The sequence below is a fragment of the Ursus americanus genome, chromosome 23 (assembly GCF_024610735.1).
Source record: "Ursus americanus isolate L20-20 chromosome 23, mUrsAme1.1.p, whole genome shotgun sequence".
Taxonomy (NCBI): domain Eukaryota; kingdom Metazoa; phylum Chordata; class Mammalia; order Carnivora; family Ursidae; genus Ursus; species Ursus americanus.
In genome coordinates, this window is record NC_142149.1 from 41,251,460 (window position 1) to 41,267,283 (window position 15,824).

Below are 15,824 nucleotides of genomic sequence, written 5' to 3' on the forward strand. Positions count from 1 at the left end.
ATGTAGTTATTACTTTCCATAATAACATTTAAAAAAATTAAAGTAATAAAAAATTGAATCTGTTCAATCCTTTGAAAGTCATCTTACAGCTTAATTTACCTACAGTCAAGGTGCGAAGTTACAATGGAGAGAGGAGTTTCCTATATGTGGTAGGTTAATGTTTTAACTATTGCTATAACTATAGTTGTTAATATTTATTGAGCATTTACTATGTGCCAGTAACTGTACCAAGTATTTTCTTTGCTTTCATTTGTAAGTCTTTAGATACTAAGCCCATTCGACAGATAAGGAATCTGAGGCCTGAAGAAGTTAAGAGACTTGCTTATAGTGAAAAGCCACAAAATTTATAACAGGGCCTGAAATAGATTCCAGGTTGGCTGGGTAGAAAGAATTTCTAACATGATCAAAGTGATCATTTCGAAAATTTTAGTAAACTTCTGAAACCATCTGAGCTGCATCATAATCTAATGAAGATGGTGTCTGGTTATTAACAGAGGTGGGTATACTGTGAAGCTAATGAAGATTCGGGGTCCTTCTCTGCACAGGCCCCTTCAAAGCCCTGGAAATGACCTTTTGAAAGAGCCAAATGTGTTTTCATTATTTTGTAAAAATTTTTTTAAGTAATATATTTTTGTATTTTATTCCTTAATGAGGGAGGGCTCCCCAGACTGAGGTTCCCCCTGGTTAACAGTCACCCCTTGTTTTGTTTTTTAAAATCCATTTCTCGCATTGATTCAGTTTTGGAACTTGGTTAAATATATTTGCAAGACTGTCTTAATTATCAAATGAAATCACTTTTTACACACCTTTAATCTTACACTTTGGGTACTATGACAACTTAAGAGATACAGAAATATTTAACTCTCTGGACCTCAGTGTTTTCTGCTCTAAAATATGGAGAATGGGCAAAGAGGCCTCCAAATTTCTTCCCATTCTGACATGTCATGATTATATATCTCTGCTCTTTCTTCCCAGATTAGCCCTTTATGTCATTATAATAAAACTATACAACAGCAGGAAATTTAGCTGATAAAAGTTGAGTTTTTCAACCGTAATAATTGATTATAACTTTACAGAACTTATAACCAGAAACAATAGTATGTAGTTCTATGTAAATGGAAATTGGCTTTCTGATGATAGTTCCAGTTTCAAAATGAGGCAAGTCACTAGTAGCATCCACTGTTTTATTTCAGCAGGGAAAGAATTTTATTCATGTATATTTCCTTTAGATCTTAATATTTTTGCCTAGAGACACTAACTTCAAAAAACTTTCAAAGGAATTGAACGGAGGTATGAGTAAATTAGGTTAGTCTTTTAATAACCGGAATATGACAACTTTTCTAAATACGAAAGTTTTAAAAAATGACATTTTGCTTTTATGAAAAGTATTATGGGGAAAGTTTGAGGGAGAAACTACAGCAGAGTGGTATAAGTTTTGTAGTCAGAAATGAGATGGGATCTCTATTCTGAAAATGCTTAGCTTAATGACCTTGTTTGGGCAAATTATTTAACCTCTCTAAGCCTTAGTTTACTCAGCTGAAAAATGGAAGTAATACTCGTGCCTACATCACAAGGTGTAGTGAAGTTTAAATAATATAAACAAAGTTGTTGAGTATAATGTTATCATATTAGTAAGTGGTACCAAATATGAAATGTTAGTGATGCTAAATTATTAAATATTAGATATATAAAGGTAAACTCTCCAATACATTTCATTAAAGAAACCGAGTTTCAGAGAAATCAATTAGCAAGTTAACCAAGAACAGCCCCAGTTTTTGAAGGGATAGGCAAATAGCCTTTTGGCGGGCTGAGCAGCACCATGGCGGGAGGCACCGAGCACTTAATGAAAGGCAGCAAAAAGGTTGCCAAGATGAAAGTGGCTAATCCATTCTCTAGAAATATGGTATGGTGTGAAAGCACCAGCTGTGCTCAATGCAAGAAATAAAAACACTAGTCTAGAGCACTCAAGGAATGAAAATTGCATTTGATGGCCTCAAGGGTAGAATTTTTGAAGTAAGCCTTGCTAGATCTGCAGAATGATGAAGTTGCATTTAGAAAATCCAAGCTAATTACTGAGGATGTTCAGGACAAAAACTGCCTGACTAACTTCCATGGCATGGATTTTATCAGTGATAAAATGTGCTCCGTGGTCAAAAATAGCAGACCATGGTTGAAGCCCATGTTGATGTCAAGACTACTAACGGTTATTTTCTCTGGCTATTCTGTTGTTGGTTTTACTAAAAATCTCAATAATCAGGGGCGCCTGGGTGGCTCAGTCAGTTAAGCATCAGACTTTTGATCTCAGCTCAGGTCTTGATCTCAGGATCGTGAGTTCGAGCCCCACATTGGGCTCCACGCTGGGCATGGAGCCTACTTAAAAATAAATTCTCGATAATCAGATTTGGAAGACCTCTCCCGCTAAGCACCAACAGGTCTGCCAAATCTGGGAGAAGATGATGGAAATGATGACCTGAGAGGTGCAATGAAATGACTTGAAAGAAGTGGTCAATAAACTTATTTCAGACAGCACTGGAAAAGACATAGAAAAGGCTTGCCAATCCGTTTCTCCACTCCATGATATATATATTTTTAAAGATTTTATTTATTTATCTGACAGAGATAGAGACAGCCAGCGAGAGAGGGAACACAAGCAGGAGGAGTGGGAGAGGAAAAAGCAGGCTCATAGCGGAGGAGCCTGATGTGGGGCTCGATCCCACAACGCCGGGATCACGCCCTGAGCCGAAGGCAGACGCCCAACCGCTGTGCCACCCAGGCGCCTCCACTCCATGATATTTTTGTTTGAAAAGTAAAGATGCTGAAAACCCTGAGTTTGTACTGGGAAAACTCACGGGGCTTCATGATGAAGGTGGTAGTTCTGAAGAAACGACTTAGAATGAGACAGGGGCTGAAGTGGAAGAAGTTGATAGATATGAGCCACCAGTCCAAGAAGCGTTTAAAATTTAGACTTTTAATGGTGACCAAACGTGTCATTGGAGACGTTGAAGGAAAAAAGATAAGCAAATGTCAACGAAAAGCAAGTGCATTCAGTCTCAATAGCAGTCCTCTCCAAGTAGTACGTGCAGAGTCGACTCTACTTTCTTTTCTTTTGCTTTTCTGTTTTCTCTAAATGTTGTACATCGAGCATTTATTCCTTTTATAAAAAGAAGAAAGTATTTTTAAAAATGAATGAATTCAACATCTATCTGGTGAACATTGTTCCAAAAAAAAAAAAAAAAAAAGACCGAGAGAATTAATCTGACATTTTGGATTCCTTTTTGAGTCCCTAGTAGATAAAATGAATTTGTTTGAATGAATCAATAAATATTTAGTTGTCAGTATGTATGCTCGGTTTGTTGGAGTCCATAATTAGATGCATCCAGAAGTTGTATAAAAAGTCACTCCCTAAGAATAAAACTGGTAAGACTCCACATAAACTGGATGAAATTAACCACTAGTAGGGAATCTAGTCAGTGTGATTAGAATGCCTAAGAAGCTATAAAAAAAAATAGTATAGCCATGAAAACTACAACGTATCAATTTTATCCCCCCCCCATTCTCTTTGGGTGTTTTACTTATGTATTGCTGTGTAACCATTTACCCAAATCCTAGTGCCTTAAAACAACAAACATTTATTATCTCATCATTTCTGAGGGTCAGGAATTTCTGAGGCTCAATTGCTGCTTAGGTGGGTGCCTCTGGCTCTCATGAAATCACTGGGAGCAATCTGTTTCCAGTCTCACTCATGTGGTTGTTGGTAGGATTCAGTTCCTTATGGTGTGTTGGACTGAGGACCTCAGTTCCTCATGGGCTGTTGACTGGAGGCCTCTCCATAGGCAGCACACAACATAGCAATTGTCTTTCCTTAGAGTCAATAATAGAACAAGAGGGAGCACTCGAGGGAGCACTCGAGGGAGCACTGCTTGGTCGCCTGGGTGGCTCAGGTGGTTAAGCGTCTGCTTTTGGCTCAGGTCATGATCTCAGGGTCCTGGGATTGAGCTTTGCATCGGGCTCCTTGTTCAGCGGGGAGTCTGCTTCTCCCTCTGCCTGCTGCTCCTCCTGCTTGTGCGCTCTCTGTCAAATAAATAAAATAAAATCTTTAAAATAAATAAATAAATAAATAAATAAATAAAATCTTAAAAAAAAAAAGGCAAAAGGGAGCACTCAGGATGAAGCCACAGTCTTTTTGTAATTTAATCTCAGAAGTGACATCCCATCACTTCTGCTCCATTCTATTTATTAGAAATGAGTTCAGCCTGGGGTGCCAGGGTGGCTCAGTTGGTTAAATGTCTGCCTTTGGCTCAGGTCATGATGCCAGGGTCCTGGGATGGAGTCCCATGTCCGGCTCTTTGCTCAGCAGGGAGCCTGCTTCTCTCTCTCCCTCTACCTGCCGCTCCCTCTGCTTGTGCTCTCTCTCTCTCTCCCTATCTCTCTCTGTCAAATAAATGAATAAATAATAATAATAAAAGCATATATATATATATATATATTTTTTTTTTAGAAAAGAAAGAAAGAAGTCCAACCTACACAGGAGGGGAGAGATCACAGGAGGGTGTGAACACTACACTCTCATCGACGGTCATCTGGGAGGCTGCCTACTGCAGAGATAAAAACATTCATCAGACTTATTCTGCTTGCTATGATGTCACCACCCAGCTGTATTCTGAATATAATTTCATATTATATATGACTTGCCTGTAAGGTTAGAAAGTAGACTGATAGCATACACAAGTTCCTTATTCTTCATTAAATCAGTAAATATTCTTAAACAGTTGAATTTTGTCATTTACCAGACTTATGAATTTGGTTACTGTGTTTGAGTGTTGCTAACTCTGGTCATTACTGAACCAAAACTTGTGACCAGGCCCAGGACTGTTGTCCCATCTTGAGAGGGCCCATGTGAGCTGCCGGGAGGCCTCCTTGTACAATAGGAATGGAACTATAAAATGCCTACATGGGCCAGGCAGGTAGCTTAAGTTGTGTTAAGTTACTTGGATATAAGCAAACTTAGAAGTAAGAAACATTTCTCCCAACACAGCATCAAATTCTACAGAATACATATCTATTTATCTTAAGAACTGGGTAACCCAATTTCTCGGTCTAATATTTGCATTCAGCTCAACTAAAAGATAATCTGATATACACTTTCAAAATCCTTAATCCTATCTTTTCACATAAGGTAACATTTACTCTTTTACCATATAAGATGCTTGTCATAGGTTCCAGGGATTAGGACACGGACACATCTTTTGGGGGGCAACCATTCATCCCACAACAGGGCCATTGTCTATAAAGAATTTTAAAATAATAATAAAACTGACTAAATGTCAGTCTACTTTTTATTATTACCACATGCAGGCAATTTTGAGCAATGTCAGTGATAAAATTCTCCCCATAAGGGCAGACCACTGCCAATACCTCCCCTACCCTGGGTGTGCCACTATTAAATATTCCAACATGAGCTATTCAGCCTGCCTTAACTTCTCAGGACCAAATACTGCATAAAACAATTTGGTGGATCATCAGTGGCCAGCCACACCCCCTAATCTTGGTATGACTGACTCCTGGTCCTTTAGGAGTCAACTTAAGTAAATGTCACCTACTCAAGGAACATTTCCCTAGACGTCTAGATTGGAAGTGGCACCCCCCACTTATTTCCTGTGTTTGTTTCTTCCACGGCACTTGCCACACTTTGTAGTTATTTTATTTGTAAGTTAATTTTTTTTTTCATCTCCTTTATTAGTCTGCAAGCTCCAAGTCCTGTAAATCTTATTCTTTGAGCTATCCCCAAAGCCTAACACAGTGCCTGGAACATGGTAGGGACACACTATATGCGTAGTGTCAGTGCATTCTCCTCAGCTTGCACACAACCAGTAAAGTACACTTACTAAACGTTGAACAAATTATTCTTTCTTCATCTCATGTCCATTAGAAAAAAGAAATGGCCACTTGTCTAAGACTGGTGACATAGAGAACTATTTATCTCCATAATTCAGAAACAGCTGCAGCGTCATGGATCTTAGTGGAGTTTTCTCCTCTTCCAAACTCCAATTCAGCCATGATTAGGAATGTTTTATTCTGAAAATTCGCAGTTATCCTAAGACTGAATTTCAAAATAAAATATAAATAGAGCATTAATGTTATAAAGGGGACCTATACATTTTGTCCTGGCACCACCAGAAATGACAAGAATCCAGCAGTACCCCAAACGTCTCAAGTGCCAAAGATAAAGCATCAATTTACTCTTCAACCCTCTTGCTCCTCTTAATCTCCCTCAGTATTTCTTTTAGTAGCCCAACTCTTCACCTGGCTAGTTCTCCAGACTTAATCTTCAGCTCTCTTTTCTTCTCTCTTTACACTGTCTTCCTAGGAGATCTCACCCATCTCCAAGACTAAAATATTATCCCTACGGTGTTATTCCTTATGTCTGACCCCAGTCCTCTCCTCTGAGCTCAGACTCCCAACTGTTACTTGTTATACCTTCTTCCTTATACCACAGGCATTTCAAATTTATCATGTCTGAAAAGCAAACTCCTATTTTTTCCTGCAAACCCTTTTCTCTCTGACCCTCTCCATCTGTAATGACACTGCCATTCACCAGTGGCTTAATCCTGAAGCCCGGGAGTCTTCATTGACTCCTCTCTTTCTCTCATCCCCCACAGTTAGTTCATTCACAAGTCCTATCCGCTCGACGTACAAATATATTTGAATTGCATTTACTTCTTTCCATCTCCACTACTTCCTAGTCTAAGCTACTGGTCTCTCTACTTCCATTCTTAGCAAAATAGGCGGGGTAACCTTAAAATATGAATCCCATCAGGTCATTTCACTCCATACTCATGTTATGTCACTCTGCTCAACCATCATGTTAGACCATCCGTTGCGCCTTTCGCTTCTTTGCACAAGTCAAGAACCGTAGCACATCCTGTTTCTTCTGGTGTAATATTTCTCCTCCAGCTTTTCCCATTAGCGGGTTCCTTCTCATTCTAAACATTAACGTCAATGTCACTTCAAAGACTCCCTTCCTGCCCTATTTAAGCAGATCCTTCCTCTTCTACTTTGATTTGTGTTTACTGTATTCCATACATTTCCTTCATAGCATCTTATCCCAATTAAAATACCTGATTAGGGCGCCTGGGTGGCTCAGTCGGTTGAGCATCTGCCTTTGGCTCAGGTCATGATCCCAGCGTCCTGGGCTCGAGTCCCGTGTTGGGCTCCCCGCTCAGGACGGAGTCTGCTTCTCCCTCTCCCTCGACCCCCCCCCCACCTCGTGCTCTCTCTCACGCTCTCTCTCTCAAATAAATAATAATGAAAGTCTTAAAAAAAATAAAATACTTGACTAGTCTTCCCTACTAGATGTGAAGCTATGTGAGGGCAGGAACTATGTCTTGTCCACTGATGTATCTCTAGGTCCTAGTGCAGGGTCTGGTACGTGGCAGGGGATTAATCAATTGTTGAATGAATGAAGGTGCCCTGTTCTATTTTAGCCCGTGTTACAAGTGTAATTTGCACAACATTGCACAGAAGGGAGACATTCTCATTTCTCCATTTCATGTCCATTACATGTCCATTTGTCTCAGACAAATGACACAGAGAGCCATTTAGCTCCATAGTGCAGAAACAGCTGCAGTGTCATGGATCTTAGTAAAGACAGTATTTTTTCCCATGATTAGGAAAATTTCATACTGAAATTTACAGGAATTTCATAAAGAAATTGAATCATAAAATATAGAAAGACTTACTAGTTGTGAAGAGGTAGAACCTGGAAAGTTTTCCCCTGCGGCAACAAGATATTTTCTTCAAGCTTCCAAGGTAACTGTACGGATGTTTCTCTTTGCACACTTTCAAATCATCTCACAAAGACAGACATGTGCCGCCTTTGCTGGCCAGAAGTACTAAAGTGGTTTATTAAGGCATGATTCACCCACCCAGAGGCTTTCATTTTCATGAAAAGGAGAGGCAAATTAATTTCAGATAAGCCTTGCATAGTAATTTGACCTAACAGAAAAGCGGGTCCACTTTTACCACTCTTGTGGGTCTTACACCGCACGACAGCTTCCAAAGCAGTGTTCCTTCCCAGCTACACTTCAGAAATGCTTCACGTATCTGGGCTTCGCAGCAAGCGGACCTCTTTTGCTATCCCCCCAGCAGACACTGGGCTAGCTTGAAAGTGCCCAAAGCTATAATAGCATTCAGACAATAACCAAAAATCCTCAGATTTCTTTAGTGTCTGTCTTTGAACAGTTCAAAGAGCTTCCACATTTGTTTCTTTCTGGTGCTTTCCCTGTAACACTATGACGTAAGAAGATCTGAGATTAGAGAACCTGACGTTCAAATTGTTTGTTTAAAGCCACAAGTGAAATTACCTATCACAATCAGATTCCATTCTCCTGACTCCCACATGGGGTTTGAGACCCTTTATGAAACATTTCAAAACCACATATAATTATGAATCTTGAGCATTTTTTTTATTGCTCTCTTAACATAGAGGGGGAAAATGTTATTTTGTGGGTTTTTAAATAAAATGGCTTTGTGAGGACAGGCTTCTAAGTCACCTCATTCTAAATTTACATAGAAAAGATCAAAGGAGTAAACATAGAGGAGAAGTCTTCCGCATGCCAGGAACTTTGAGGAACTTCTGTTAGTTAGAATGTAAAAGGACTCAATTAGAAGGAAGGGCTAGTTCAAGATTCCACTTCTGTAAAATCTATTATCATCCCAATAGAATTCCATGAGCATTCTCTTATTCAGGATTGAAGGCTAGGTGAGAGCATGAGAGCAGGTGGAGAGATAGTCAAGGCACACACTCAGACCCATTTCAATCTCTAACAAAACCCACTGTAATTCCTACTTAAATATTAACCAAAGCTGGACACACAGAGACCTCTCTCTGTTAAGATGAGCAAATGGAGAAAAACCATAGGAGCGTTCAAAGATGCCTCATTCAGGGTGCCCGGCTGGCTCAGTCACTAGAGCCTGTGACTCTTGATCTCGGGGTCATGAGATCAAACCCCATGTTGGGGGTACAGTTTACTTAAAAAAAAAAAAACAAAACCACAAAGATGTCACAGCTCAAAGTATGAGGTCCCCTTGAAAAATCAGAACAAAAGTGGGTGATACGTAGAGCAGATTCAGGAAATCCAATCAACAAAATGTAAGCATTTAATTCCCCAATGATGTTTCCCCACTACTGAAAACAGTGCCTAGCGCAGAGTAGGTGCTCAATAAATCTTTGTTGAATAAGTTGGCTGAATACATTAGGAATCTCAGAAGGTGGGGGGAGACACCTGGCTGGCTCAGTTGGTGGGGCATCCAACTCTTGATCTTGGGGTCATGAGTTTGAATCCCACATTGGGAGTAGAGATTACATCAAAAAGATGGGGGGAAAAAAAGGGATCTCAGAAGGGGGAAACAGGGTAGGAACAGAAGGAATAACTAAATAATTATCCTAAGACATACGCCTGCTGGCAAAATGAACGAAAAGAAACCAATGTCTAGACTAACCAAGGTGACGTTTTTAAATATTTCAAAGAGAAAGAAAAAAACCTTCAAGAATCCAGCCAGGGAAAAGACAAAAACAAAAACAAAAACAAAACAGATCATCTCCAAAGGAACTAAACTCAAGCTGGCCTCAGAATTCTGCAACTCTATAGGACAGAAGTCAAAGCACATCGTACAGAATTCTCAGGGTAAATGTTTATAACTTAAGAATTCTAGGGGCACCTGGGTGGCTCAGTCGGTTGAGCGTCTGACTCTTGGTTTCGGCTTGGGTCATGATCTCAGAGTCGTGGGATTGAGCCCTGCATCGGGCTCGGTGGGTGTGGAGTGTGCTTGGGATCCTTCCTCTGCCCTTCCCCCCATCAAAATAAATAAATAAAACCTTTAAAAAAAAAAAAAAAGGAATTCTACACTTAGCCGAGTTGTCATGCAGTTGTGAAGACATCAAAAATAAGTGTTCGGGTGTAAAGGCTCAAAAATTAAACCTTCCAGGTTATCTCTTCTGAAAGAAAAATCTGTTCAAACATATACCGCTGAATTAGAGCTCAAGAAGAAAGAAAAAAAGTCATGGCATGAAAGGACTTATGCTTAAAAGATCTTTATTTGAGTGTCTAAAATAACTCTCATAAGAGAAAATACATAATGTAAAAAAAAAAAAAAAAGAAAAGAAATTTCTTTTTCCAAGAAGAATAATCAAGGTGGAAAAGGCCAGATTGTGCGAATTAAAATCAAGCTGGGAGGGGTGGACAGTGGGAGGTAAAGAATGAGGGTAAAGAATGAGGGGAGGGGCACCTGACTGTCCAGTCAGTAGAGTACGCGACTCCTGATCTCAGAGTCATGAGTTCAAACCCTATGTTGAGTGTAGACCTTACTTTAAAAAAAAGTATGTGAGGAAATAAAAGTTGCCACAACTTGCACTGTAGAAATCAAGAGCTATTATTTCATTGTGGTATTGAAAAGAGGATGTTTTTCTTTTTTCTTTTTTTAAAAGATTTTATTTATTTATTTGACAGAGATAGAGACAGCCAGCGAGAGAGGGAACACAAGCAGGGGGAGTGGGAGAGGAAGAAGCAGGCTCCCAGCGGAGGAGCCTGATGTGGGGCTCGATCCCAGATCGCCGGGATCTCGCCCTGAGCCGAAGGCGGACGCTTAACGACTGTGCCACCCAGGCGCCCCGAGAGGATGTTTTTCTTTGATTTAAAAGTAGGCAATTTTATTTTTTAAAAGATTTTGTTTACTTAATTGAGAGAAAGAGAGCACACAAGGAAAGTGAGAGGCGGAAGCAGACTCCTGCTGAGCAGAGAGCCCGATGCAGGGCTTGATCCCACGATCCCAAGATCATAACCTGAGCCGAAGGCAGATGCTCAACCGACTGAGCCACCAGGTGCCCCAAGGTAGGCAATTTCAGAATAAAAACAGGATATATGGGGCACCTGGGTGGCTCAGTCGGTTAAGCATCTGCCTTTGGTCCGGGTCATGATCTCGGGGTCCTGGGATCGAGCCCTGCATTGGGCTCTCCACTCATCGAGTAGTCTTTTTCTTCCTCTCACTTACCCTCTGTGCTCTCTCTCTCTCACTATCTCTCTCAAATAAATAAATAAATAAATAAATAAATAAATAAATAAATATCTTAAAAAAAGAGTCTGCTTCTCATTCTACCCCTCCCCCTGCTCAAGATCTCTCACGCACTTTCTTTCAAATAAATAAAAATCTTAAAAATAAATGAAAAAAAAAGCAAAGAATACATAGCTCATGTAATAAGAGATAAGAAAAAGAGAAAATTATGCAGAATATGAAAAAAAAAAGATTGAGAAAATAAGATGACAGAAAGAGTCTGAAACATCAGAGCATTTACCCAAGCTGTCCTTTACCAAAGCAGTGTATGATAAATAATATTTCATTCATTCATTTATTATTTCATAATCTTATGGAATATCAAAAAGCCATTAACATTAGGTTAGTAAAGGATATGAAATGTTGTAGAAAATATAATAAAAAGCAGGATCAAAATGATTTCTACAGTAATTCCTAGTTTTGAAGAGGCAGAAAGGGACAGGCAGCCCTGCAGCATAATGGTTGATTACAGACTTTAGAATCGGATCTAGATTTGTGTCTCAGATCTACCGTTTACCGACTAATGACCTCAGGCCAACAAATTAACACTCTCATCCTCAATTTACTCACCTGTAAAGTGAGAATGATAATATCTTCTCAGAGAACCCCTGAGAAGATTATAAGAGACAATATGCATAAAAAGAAAACCAAAGTATCTGGCATACTCAGTAAATGATAACTATTATATATATGTGTGTGTTAAATATAAACAGATTGTAGATTATATAATTATATATATGTATGTACACATATTGTATATATGCGCCCAAATATTATATAATGTATATATATATATATGTTATGTATAGTATATTATGTATAATATGAGTGTTTGTGCCTGCACACACATAGACATAAAAACAGGCCCGAGAGAAACTATACCCAAGTGTTAACAATGGTTATCTCTCGGTGTTGGAATTTTGAATGATTTTTGTTTGTTTATACTTTTTGTTTCTCCTTCCTGCTTTTCTGCATTTTCCAAAATTTCTACAGAGAATATGCTTGCTTTTTTGCAATTAGAAAAAAGTTATTAGTTATAATTAAAATATGTAGTAAAATGTTTGTAGGGTATCAATATACATAGAGAGAATATACTATAACCACCCAAAAGCAATATCCTTTCTTAGATACCTAAAAGGCACCAAATTATCTGTAAACACAGCAGTGTCTTTCATATAGCCTGAGTTCAGTTTTAGCAAAGCAAAACAAATATCTTTTTCTCTGAATGGTGAATGCCTTGGAGTTACTCCAGAATAATATTGAATTATTCACATTGAATGGTGAATGCCTGGAGTTACTCCAGAATAATATGAAATCAAACTTTATTTCAGTACGGACTTTTAAGCCTGAAATCCTACAAATTGAATCAGTCCTGGTACATGTACCCGTTCCAAAAACCAGTCTCTAAATTGACAGAGACCAGGTCTGGCATTAGGAGATTAAGATGTATTAGACAATTACTACTTGATGGTGAGGATAGAGGTTTGGGAGAGAAGGTGAGAGTAGAGGGTGATGAAACCCACCACCAATCATTAAAGTATTACTAGTAACATCCATTTTCACTGCAAGCTATCCTTTTACCAGAATAGTGTGTGAAACATGACATTTCATCCATTCGTTTATTCTTTCAACGAATATTTATTTACGAGCCTGTTGTTACACACACAGCCCTGTACTACACAGTGGCTCTGCAGTGGAGGATGGGTTCCCTGCATGCATGGGGCTGAGAGCCTAGTGGAGAAGACAGACAAATACTTGTACAAATAGACATATAATGGGGCACCTGGATGGCTCAGTCGGTTGAGCTTCTGACTCTAGACTTCAGCTCAGGTCATGATCTCGGGGTGGAGAGATGGCATGCACAGTGAGATCGAGCCCTGCATGGGCTCCATGCTCAGCGGGGAGTCTGCTTCTCTCCCTCTTCCTCTGCCCCTCCCCCTGCTAGTGCTGTCCCCCTGCCCCCCCCTCAAAAAATTAAATAAATCTTTTAAAAAAACAAATAGACATATAATTGCAAATTGTGACGAGCCCTAAGGAGGAAAATACGGAATGTTATGAAAGAGAATTGGGGGAGGGGACGTTTTAGGGTAGGTGAAGAGAGTGGTTAGACATGACCTCTCTGAGTAAGTGACATTTCACCCAGAACCCAGAAGATGAGTAAGAGTTAGGGGAAGGATGAAGAAGAGTATTCCAGGAAGAGAAAATGGCATATGCAAAGGCCGTACGGTGGAAACAAAGTCTGGAGCCTTGGGGTAATCAGAAGGCCAGGGCAGGCTCCTATGGAAAGGCATGTCCAGGCTCCACGGTTGCTCATGTCGGTAGTCGCAGAGCACGGCGCCGTGGCACAACGCACAGGTCTTACTCAGGTCTGCCACTTAGCTGTTCTACTTTATTGGTGGGCCTTGTTTCAACATCCTTGAAAGGAGAATTAATGGGTTTCCTGCTGGAACCTCCTGTGGAAATGCATTATATTTCATCTGTAAAACACTTGCCCTTTTTATGGCCTTACTTAAGCATATGTGTAACGGAATAATCAACAAAATGTGGCGTTTTTACTCTTAAAATGCCCATTCTGAGGAAAAGAAATTGGAACTCTCCACCAGTTTAGGAGAGTGAAAGAGGGAGCTGTATTTGCTCATTTGCAGTTGTCCTTCAGTTCCAGAAGTCTAATTACGATCGTGAGATAGGTCATCTGTTTTTGTAGAAGTAAACTCTTATGTACAAGGAAATGGTCTAGTTGAAGCTTTGTCAAGGGGAATCCAGTGGCTTAGCCTGAGAGTTTCATTGTGAAGTTTCTAGATCTTCATGGCTTTAACTCAAATATAATCTTGCTTTAAACCATGTGGTGCTTAGGTAAGTGTCAGGATCAAACTGACAAGAATATATCTAAAATCTCTCCCCCCGACCATCCCCTCCTTGCGCTGGGCCTAACCCCCATGTGCCAGGCATAATGTTGAATATGGACACACAATAGTTCAATTAAGCCTTGCTCTGACAACCCTATGAGATCCAATCAGTTCTCATTATTTACAGTAGCTATTCTATGATGTGACCCTGAACACTTAATTAGTGAATAACAAACCATTGCTCCTAAGGGAAATACCAGATTAGGCTCCCATGAGCCTCTGGTCATAACATTTTTGTTATGTGCGTTTCTGTTTCAAGACACCATATTTAACATATACTGACTCCTAACATTGAGCTCATAGCCAACAGCACTGTAACTCAGGCCGGAATGAAGCTTACCTAACACGCATATTTTCTCCATCTTCATGGCAGCCTTCCTGCACTTAGCACTTCGGCGATACGCTTGGAGGCCATTTTACTTGGTGAAATCACCAACAGAAAGCGTAAAAATACAAAAAACATAACAGCAAATAGACCACTAAAAGGACACTCGTTTAAGGTATGAGAGCTGAAACAAGAAGGCAGAGTGTTGCTTTTTTTCATCCTCAGCCAGGAACTTGCAAGTGGGACACCTCAAAATTTTCACCGCTCTGCCCCCATCTACAAAGAGGCACAAAAGCACCCCAGTATTGATTCGGGAATTACAAAGGAAGTTTAGCAAATAGGTAAATTCACGAACACAGAATTTGTAAATAATGCGGACCTACAGTAGGTTGATGAAGAAATTGAAGATCAGAGAGGTAAAGTCATTCCGCAAGATCATTCTAATAAAAAGTGGTGAGGGGGGCGCCTGGGTGACACAGCGGTTAAGCGTCTGCCTTCGGCTCAGGGCGTGATCCCAGCGTTCTGGGATCGAGCCCCACATCAGGCTCCTCCGCTGGGAGCCTGCTTCTTCCTCTCCCACTCCCCCTGCTTGTGTTCACTCTCTCGCTGGCTCTCTATCTCTGTCAAATAAATAAATAAAATCTTAAAAAAAAAAAAGTGGTGAGGGGCGCCTGCCTGGCTCAGTCAGTGGAGCATACGACTCTTGATCTCAGGGTTGTGAGTTCAAGCCCCATGCTGAGTGTAGACAGTACTTCAAAATAGAATCTTAGGGGTGCCTGGGTGGCTCAGCTCAGCCAGTTAAGCAGCCAACTCTTGATTTCAGCTCAGGTTGTGATCTCTGGGTGGTGAGATGGAGCCCCAACATCAGGCTCCGCACTCAGTGCCAACTCTGCTTGTTCCTCTCCCAGCCCCTACCCCAGCTCTCTCATTCGCTCTCTCAAATAAATAAAATCTAAAATAAATAAATAAATAGAGGCCCCGAGGTGGCTCAATCGGTTTAGCGGCTGCCTTCAGCTCAGGTCATGATCCCAGGGTCCTAGGATCCAGCCCCTCATGAGGTTCCCTGCTCTGCGGGGTGCCTGCTTCTCTCTCCCTCTGCCTCTCCCCCAGCTTGTGCTGCGTCTCTCTCTCTCTCTCTCTCTCAAATAAATAAATAAAATCTTAAAAATAAATAAATAGGGGCGCCTGGGTGGCTCAGTCATTAAGCGTCTGCCTTCGGCTCACGGCGTGATCCCAGCGTTCTGGGATCGAGCCCCATGTCGGGCTCGTCTGCTGGGAGCCTGCTTCTTCCTCTCCCACTCCCCCTGCCTGTGTTCCCTCTCTCGCTGGCTGTCTCTCTCTGTCAAATAAATAAATAAAATCTTAAAAAAAAAAAACTTAAATAAATAAATAAATGAATACATAAAATCTTAAAAAAGAAAAAAAAAAAAATACAGGCGGCCTTTAGAGTCTCCCAGGACCTGCAGGCCCTGAGTGGTGAACCC

At 40.4% G+C, this 15,824-nt stretch overlaps 1 long non-coding RNA gene across 1 annotated transcript; it reads right to left on the minus strand.

Annotated features, from left to right (window-relative positions):
• Positions 1 to 1,820: 1,820 nt before the first annotated feature.
• LOC148107995 (uncharacterized) lies at positions 1,821 to 7,272 on the minus strand. The gene is made up of 3 exons (XR_015721364.1): positions 5,886 to 7,272; positions 4,525 to 4,595; positions 1,821 to 4,071 (listed from the first exon to the last, which is right to left on the minus strand). It is a non-coding gene; the product is annotated as an uncharacterized LOC148107995 (long non-coding RNA).
• Between the last annotated feature and the right edge of the window lie 8,552 nt (positions 7,273 to 15,824).